At 45.7% G+C, this 8,927-nt stretch overlaps 1 protein-coding gene across 1 annotated transcript in view; it reads right to left on the reverse strand.

Moving 5' to 3' along the window:
- LOC132831131 (beta-1,4-mannosyl-glycoprotein 4-beta-N-acetylglucosaminyltransferase-like) overlaps window positions 1–8,670 on the reverse strand; it is a 195,265-nt gene extending 186,595 nt beyond the window's left edge. The window contains exon 1 of the mRNA XM_060849122.1: window positions 8,666–8,670. The gene's annotated coding sequence lies outside the window, so the exon portion shown is untranslated. The remainder of the gene's footprint in view (window positions 1–8,665) is intronic.
- Window positions 8,671–8,927: the final 257 nt, after the last annotated feature.

The following is an 8,927-nucleotide window of genomic DNA, read 5'->3' on the forward strand; positions in this document are numbered from 1 at the left end:
AACATCCTGATATAACCGACAGCCCTCACTGTAACACTGATATACCCGACAGCCCTCACTGTAACATCCTGATATACCCGACAGCCCTCAATGTAACATCCTGATATACCTGACAGCCCTCACTGCAACGCTAATATACTTGACAGCCCTCACTGTAACACCCTGATATACCCGACAGCCCTCACTGTAACACCCGGATACACCTGACAGCTCTCACTGTAATGCTGATATACCCGACTGCCCTGACTGTAACATCCTGATATACCCGACAGCCCTCACTGTAACATCCTGGTATACCGGACTGTCCTCACGGGAACATCCTGACATCCCAACAGCCCTTACTGTAACATCCTAGTATACCTGACAGCCCTCAGTGTAATATCCTGATATACCCGACAGCCCTCATTTAACATCCTGGTATACCCAACAGCCCTCGCTGTACCATCCTGATATAACCGATAGTCCTCACTGCAACGCTGATATACTTGACAGACCTCACTGTAACACAATGATATTCCCGATAGCCCTCACTGTAACATCCTGATGTACACGATAGTCCTCACTGTACCATCCTGATATAACCGATAGCCTTCACTGTAACGCTGATATACTTGACAGCCCTCACTGTAACATCCTGATATACCCGACAGCCCTCACTTTACCATCCTGATATACCCGATAGCCCTCACTGCAACGCTGATATACCCGACAGCCCTCACTGTAACACCCTGATATACCCGATAGCCCTGAGTGTAACATCCTGATATACCCGACAGCCCTCACTGTAACATCCGGATACACCTGACAGCTCTCACTGTAACGCTGATATACCAGACAGCCCACACTGTAACGGTGATATACCCGACAGCCCTCACTGTAACATCCTGATATACCTGACAGCCCTCACTCTGACACCCTGATGTACCCGACAGCCCTCACTCTAACATCCTGATATACCTGACAGCCCTCACTCTAACATCCTGATGTACCTGACAACCCTCACTCTAACATCCTTATATTCCCAACAGCCCTCACAGTGACGTCCTGATATACCTGACAGCCCTCACTCTCACATCCTGATGTACCTGACAGCCCTCACTCTCACATCCTGATATACCCGACAGCCCTCACTATAACACCCTGATATACCCGATAGCCCTCACTATAACATCTTGATATACCCGACAGCACTCAGTGTAATACTGATATACCTGACAGCCCTCACTGTAACGTTGGTATATCCGATAGCCCTCACTGTAACATCCTGATATACCCGATAGCCCTCACTGTAACATCCTGATGTACATGACAGCGCTCAGTCTAACATTCTGATATACCCGACAGCACTCACTGTAACATCCTGATATAACCGACAGCCCTCACTGTAACACTGTTATAACTGACAGCCCTCAGTGTAACATCCTGATAAAACCGACAGCCCTTGCTGTAACACTGTTATAACTGACAGCCCTCACTGTAACATCCTGATATAACCGACAGCCCTCACTGTAACATCCTGACATACCTGAACAGACCTCACTGTAACATCCTGATATACCTGACTGTCCTCACGGGAACATCCTGACATCCCAACAGCCCTCACTGTAACATCCTGGTATACCCGACAGCCCTCAGTGTAATATCCTGATATACCCGACAGCCCTCATTTAACATCCTGGTATACCCAACAGCCCTCGCTGTTCCATCCTGATATAACCGATAGCCCTCACTGCAACGCTGATATACTCGACAGCCCTCACTCTAACATCCTGATATACCCGACAGCCCTCACTGTAACATCCTGATGTACACGACAGCCCTCACTGTAACATCCTGGTATACCCAAGAGCCCACACTGTAACAATCGGATACACCCGAACAGCCCTCACTCTAACATCCTGACATACCCGACAGCCCTCAATGTAACATCCTGTTATACCCAACACCCCTCAGTGTAACATCCTGATCTACCTGATAGCTCTCACTGTAATGCCGATATACACGACAGCTCTCATTGTAACATCCTGATATACTCGACAGTCCTCACGGGAACATCCTGATATATACGACAGCCCACACTGTAACATCCAGATATACCCGTCAGCCCTCACTGTAACACTGTTATAACTGACAGCCCTCACTGTAACATCCTGATAAACCCGACAGCCCTCACTGTAACATCCTGGTATACCCGACAGCCCTCACTGTAATATCGTGATATATCCGACAGCCCTCATTCTAACATCCTGATAAACCCGACAGCCCTCACTGTAAAATCCTGGTATACCCAACAGCCCTCGCTGTACCATCCTGATATAACCGATAGCCCTCACTGCAACGCTGATATACCCGACAGCCCTCACTGTAACATCCTGATATACCCGATAGCCCTCACTGTAACACTGATATACCCGACAGCCCTCACTGTAACATCCTGATATACCCGACAGCCCTCACTGTAACATCCTGATATAACCGACAGCCCTCACTGTAACACTGATATACCCGACAGCCCTCACTGTAACATCCTGATATACCCGACAGCCCTCAATGTAACATCCTGATATACCTGACAGCCCTCACTGCAACGCTAATATACTTGACAGCCCTCACTGTAACACCCTGATATACCCGACAGCCCTCACTGTAACACCCGGATACACCTGACAGCTCTCACTGTAATGCTGATATACCCGACTGCCCTGACTGTAACATCCTGATATACCCGACAGCCCTCACTGTAACATCCTGGTATACCGGACTGTCCTCACGGGAACATCCTGACATCCCAACAGCCCTTACTGTAACATCCTAGTATACCTGACAGCCCTCAGTGTAATATCCTGATATACCCGACAGCCCTCATTTAACATCCTGGTATACCCAACAGCCCTCGCTGTACCATCCTGATATAACCGATAGTCCTCACTGCAACGCTGATATACTTGACAGACCTCACTGTAACACAATGATATTCCCGATAGCCCTCACTGTAACATCCTGATGTACACGATAGTCCTCACTGTACCATCCTGATATAACCGATAGCCTTCACTGTAACGCTGATATACTTGACAGCCCTCACTGTAACATCCTGATATACCCGACAGCCCTCACTTTACCATCCTGATATACCCGATAGCCCTCACTGCAACGCTGATATACCCGACAGCCCTCACTGTAACACCCTGATATACCCGATAGCCCTGAGTGTAACATCCTGATATACCCGACAGCCCTCACTGTAACATCCGGATACACCTGACAGCTCTCACTGTAACGCTGATATACCAGACAGCCCACACTGTAACGGTGATATACCAGACAGCCCACACTGTAACGGTGATATACCCGACAGCCCTCACTGTAACATCCTGATATACCTGACAGCCCTCACTCTGACACCCTGATGTACCCGACAGCCCTCACTCTAACATCCTGATATACCTGACAGCCCTCACTCTAACATCCTGATGTACCTGACAACCCTCACTCTAACATCCTTATATTCCCAACAGCCCTCACAGTGACGTCCTGATATACCTGACAGCCCTCACTCTCACATCCTGATGTACCTGACAGCCCTCACTCTCACATCCTGATATACCCGACAGCCCTCACTATAACACCCTGATATACCCGATAGCCCTCACTATAACATCTTGATATACCCGACAGCCCTCAGTGTAATACTGATATACCTGACAGCCCTCACTGTAACGTTGGTATATCCGATAGCCCTCACTGTAACATCCTGATATACCCGATAGCCCTCACTGTAACATCCTGATGTACATGACAGCGCTCAGTCTAACATTCTGATATACCCGACAGCACTCACTGTAACATCCTGATATAACCGACAGCCCTCACTGTAACACTGTTATAACTGACAGCCCTCAGTGTAACATCCTGATAAAACCGACAGCCCTTGCTGTAACACTGTTATAACTGACAGCCCTCACTGTAACATCCTGATATAACCGACAGCCCTCACTGTAACATCCTGACATACCTGAACAGACCTCACTGTAACACCCTGATATACCTGACTGCCCTGAGTGTAACATCCTGATATACCTGACAGCCCTCACTGTAACATCCTGATATACCTGACTGTCCTCACGGGAACATCCTGACATCCCAACAGCCCTCACTGTAACATCCTGGTATACCCGACAGCCCTCAGTGTAATATCCTGATATACCCAACAGCCCTCATTTAACATCCTGGTATACCCAACAGCCCTCGCTGTTCCATCCTGATATAACCGATAGCCCTCACTGCAACGCTGATATACTCGACAGCCCTCACTCTAACATCCTGATATACCCGACAGCCCTCACTGTAACATCCTGATGTACACGACAGCCCTCACTGTAACATCCTGGTATACCCAAGAGCCCACACTGTAACAATCGGATACACCCGAACAGCCCTCACTCTAACATCCTGACATACCCGACAGCCCTCAATGTAACATCCTGTTATACCCAACACCCCTCAGTGTAACATCCTGATCTACCTGATAGCTCTCACTGTAATGCCGATATACACGACAGCTCTCATTGTAACATCCTGATATACTCGACAGTCCTCACGGGAACATCCTGATATATACGACAGCCCACACTGTAACATCCAGATATACCCGTCAGCCCTCACTGTAACACTGTTATAACTGACAGCCCTCACTGTAACATCCTGATAAACCCGACAGCCCTCACTGTAACATCCTGGTATACCCGACAGCCCTCACTGTAATATCGTGATATATCCGACAGCCCTCATTCTAACATCCTGATAAACCCGACAGCCCTCACTGTAAAATCCTGGTATACCCAACAGCCCTCGCTGTACCATCCTGATATAACCGATAGCCCTCACTGCAACGCTGATATACTTGACAGCCTTCACTGTAACATCCTGATATACCGGACAGCCCTCACTGTAACATCCTGATAAACCTGACAGCCCTCACTGTAACATCCTGATATACCCGACAACCCTCATTCTAACATCCTGATATACCCGATAGCCCTCACTGTAACACCCTGATGTTCACGACAGCCCTCACTGTACCATCCTGATATACCCGACAGCCTTCATTGTAACATCCTGATATACACGACACCCCTCACTGTAACATCCTGATATACATGACAGCCCTCACTCTAACATCCCCCCACCTCTCACTGTAATACTGTGACATATTCCCGACTCCTCACTGTAACGTCTTGATGTACCACACACCTCTCACTGTAATACTGTGACATATTCCCGACTTCTCACTGTAACGTCTTGATGTACCACACACCTCTCACTGTAATACTGTGATATATCCCACACTCCTCACTGTAACACTCTGATATACCTCACACCCCTCACCTTAACATCCTGATATACCCCACAATCCTCACCTTAACATCCTGATATACCCCACACCTCTCACTGTAATACTGTGATATATTCCCCACTCCAAACTGTAACATCTTGATGTACCCCACACCTCTCACTGTAATACTGTGACGTATTCCCCACTCCACACTGTAACGTCCTGATATACCCCACACCTCTCACTGTAATACTGTGACATACCTCACACTCCTCACTGTAATACTGTGATATATCCCATATTCCTCACTGTAACACTCTGATATACCCCTCACCCCTCACCTTAACATCATGATATACCCCACACCTCTCACTGTAGTACTGTGATATATCCCATATTCCTCACTGTAACACTCTGATATACCCCTCACCCCTCACCTTAACATCATGACATACCCCACACCTCTCACTGTAGTACTGTGATATATTCCCTACTCCACACTGTCATGTCCTGATATACCCCACACCTCTCACTGTAATACTGTGATATAATCTCCACTCCACACTGTAAATTCCTGATATATCCCCCATCTCACTGTAATACTGCGATATAGCCCACAGTTCTCATTGTAACGCTCTGATATACCCCACAACCCTCATCTTAACATCCTGATATACCCCCACCTCTCACTGTACTACTGTGATATATTCCCCACTCCACACTGTTACATCCTGATATATCCCACACCTCTCACAGTAATACTGTGATATATCCCACACTCCTCACTGTAACATCCTGATATATCCCACACCCTTCACTGTAAAATCCTGCTATATCCCACACCTCTCACTGCAATACAATATATTCCCCACTCCACACTGTAACGTCCTGATATACCCCACACCACTCACTGTAATACTGTGATATACCCCACACCCCTTACTGTATCATCCTGATATACCCCCCACCTCTCACTAATACTGTGATATATTCAGTAACCCTCTGATATACCTGACACCCCTCCTCGTAACATCCTGATATACCCCGCACCCCTCACTGTAAAGTCCTCTACACCTACCCTACACCTCTCTCATATCATACGGCTCTGTGTAACACTGATATATCTCATGGCATTCAATATCATGTTAACTCCACAAACATGCATACACAGTCTCTCTCTCTCTCTCTTTCTCTCTCTCTCACACACACACACACACACACACACACACACACACAATGCAGCAGTGATCTCTGATCCTTCAAAATACAATTGTTCCCATTCTCTGCAATGTATCAGTTCCTGCACTGTGTTACATTAAATCCCTTCATTTGCCATATTAATTCTACGGTAAGTTGCTAGCCCATGGTCATGCCCTACTCACTGTGAGTCGTGGAACCTGGCCTGCTGTTTGATGCTGCTGTGGCAGCTGCTGTATCCTGTAAGGAAGTAGGGATGAATGTAGAATCATAGAAATAAACAGCACAGAACATTTTAATTGATCCATCCTGCCTATGTTAACGCAAAGACTTTTCTAACCCTATCTTCCTGCACATGTTCCACAACTGTGATACTTTTAGCACTTAAAAGTGCAGATTGAGGTATTTTAAAAATGATTCTAGGGTTTCTGTCACCACTACCAACTCAGGCAGTGAATTCCAGACAGCCACCATCCTCTGTGTAAAAACAATGTTTTTCACATCCCCTCTCATCCTTCTGCCACTTAGCTTGAATCTATGATCCCTGTTTTTTTTTTAGCTCTCTGCCAAGGGAAACAGGTTCCTCCTGTCTACTCTATCTCTACCCCTTACAATTTTGCATACCTCAATCATGATGTGGGGGTGCCGGTGTTGGACTGGGGTGGACAAAGTTAAAAATCACACAACACCAGGTTATAGTCCAACAGGTTTATTTGGATTTACATAATTTATGTAATTTGCATAACTTACATAATAAAATTTACATAATAAAAATGGACTGTAACTTGGTGTTGTGTGATTTTTAATTTATTCTAAGGAAAGTGCCCCAACCTCTCCAATCATTTCATAGCTATAATTCTTCAGCTCTGGCAACATCTTCTGTTTTTATTCAATATTCTGAGGACCTGGGTTTGAATCCCACTACAGCAGATAATAGATTTTGAATTTAATTTTAAAAATCTGGAATTAAAATCCAATGACCCATGAAATCATTGTCAATTGTTGGAAAAACCCATCTGGTTCACTAATGTTCCTTGGGGATTGCAAACTGCCAACCTTACCTGGTCTGACCTACATGTGACTCCAGACCAAATGAAAAGTACTTGACTCTTAACTGCCCTCTGAAATGGCCAAGCAAGGCAGTCAGATGAAGGGCAGTTAGGGATGAGTAACAAATTCCCAGCCAAGGGTGGCACAGTGATTCGCACTGCTGCCTCACAGCGCCAGGGACCCAGTTTCGATTCCTGCTTCTGGCAACTGACTGTGTGGAGTTTGCACGTTCTCCTTATGGTCAGCGCGGGATTCCTCCAGGTGCTCCGGTTTCCTCCCAAAATCCAAAGACATACAGGTTAGGTGAACTGGACATACTAAATTGCCCAAAATGTACCGGGATGTGCAGGCTAGATGGGTTAACTATGGTTTACAGAGATAGGGTAGGGTGGGATGTTCTTTGGAGGGTTGGTGTTGATATGATGGGCTGAATGTCCTGCTTCCACACTGTCAGGATTCTATGATTCTAAGTACGTTCACGTCCCATGAATGAATAAAACAGAAAGTAAGCTCTTACTGGCAAGGACACCCAAGCCTCTTTGTATACCTACACTATCTAACTTCTCATCTTTGAAGAAATAGTCAGCTCATCTGTTTCTCTGACCAAAGTGGATAACCTCACATTTTCCCACACGGCATCCTATCCTGCATGGTATTGCCCATCACCAAACTTGTCCCAAATGCACATGAAAATATTTTACACCTGCCTCACAATATACATTCCTACTTAGCTTTTTACCTTCTGCAAAATTAGGAATATCATGTTTGATCGCCACTTTCAGATTATAGATATATTGTGAACATCTGGAGGCCAAGTACTGATCTACATTGTACCCCACTATCACAGCCTTCCAAACTGAAAAATGACCTATTTATTCCTACACTCTTTTTCCATGTGTTAACTGACCATTAATCCATGCTGGTATGTTACCTCTGACCCCATGTGTGTTACCTTTGCTTCCCAACCTCTTGTGGGGGACCTTATCAAAAGCCTTCTGAAAACCCAAATACACTATATCTACTGTCTCCCCTTTATCAATTTTATTAGTAACATCCTTAAAAATCCCAACAGGTTAATCAAACACAATTTTCCATTCAAACTCCAAGCTGACTATATCCCATGAGATCATTTTTAGTCAAGTGTCTGTTTATCAAGTCCTTGATGAGTGATTCTAGCACTTTCCCTCCTCCTGACTTCTGGCTGATGGATCTTTTTATCTTGCTCATTTCCTAAATAATGGGCTGGTGTGTGAAAGTTTCCAATCTGCAGGATTTATGGAATTTTGGAAGATGATTACCAATACATCAATTATATCCATAGCTCCTTCCTTTAACATCTTCGAGT

Source organism: Hemiscyllium ocellatum, chromosome 33, assembly GCF_020745735.1.
Source record: "Hemiscyllium ocellatum isolate sHemOce1 chromosome 33, sHemOce1.pat.X.cur, whole genome shotgun sequence".
Taxonomy (NCBI): Eukaryota; Metazoa; Chordata; class Chondrichthyes; order Orectolobiformes; family Hemiscylliidae; genus Hemiscyllium; species Hemiscyllium ocellatum.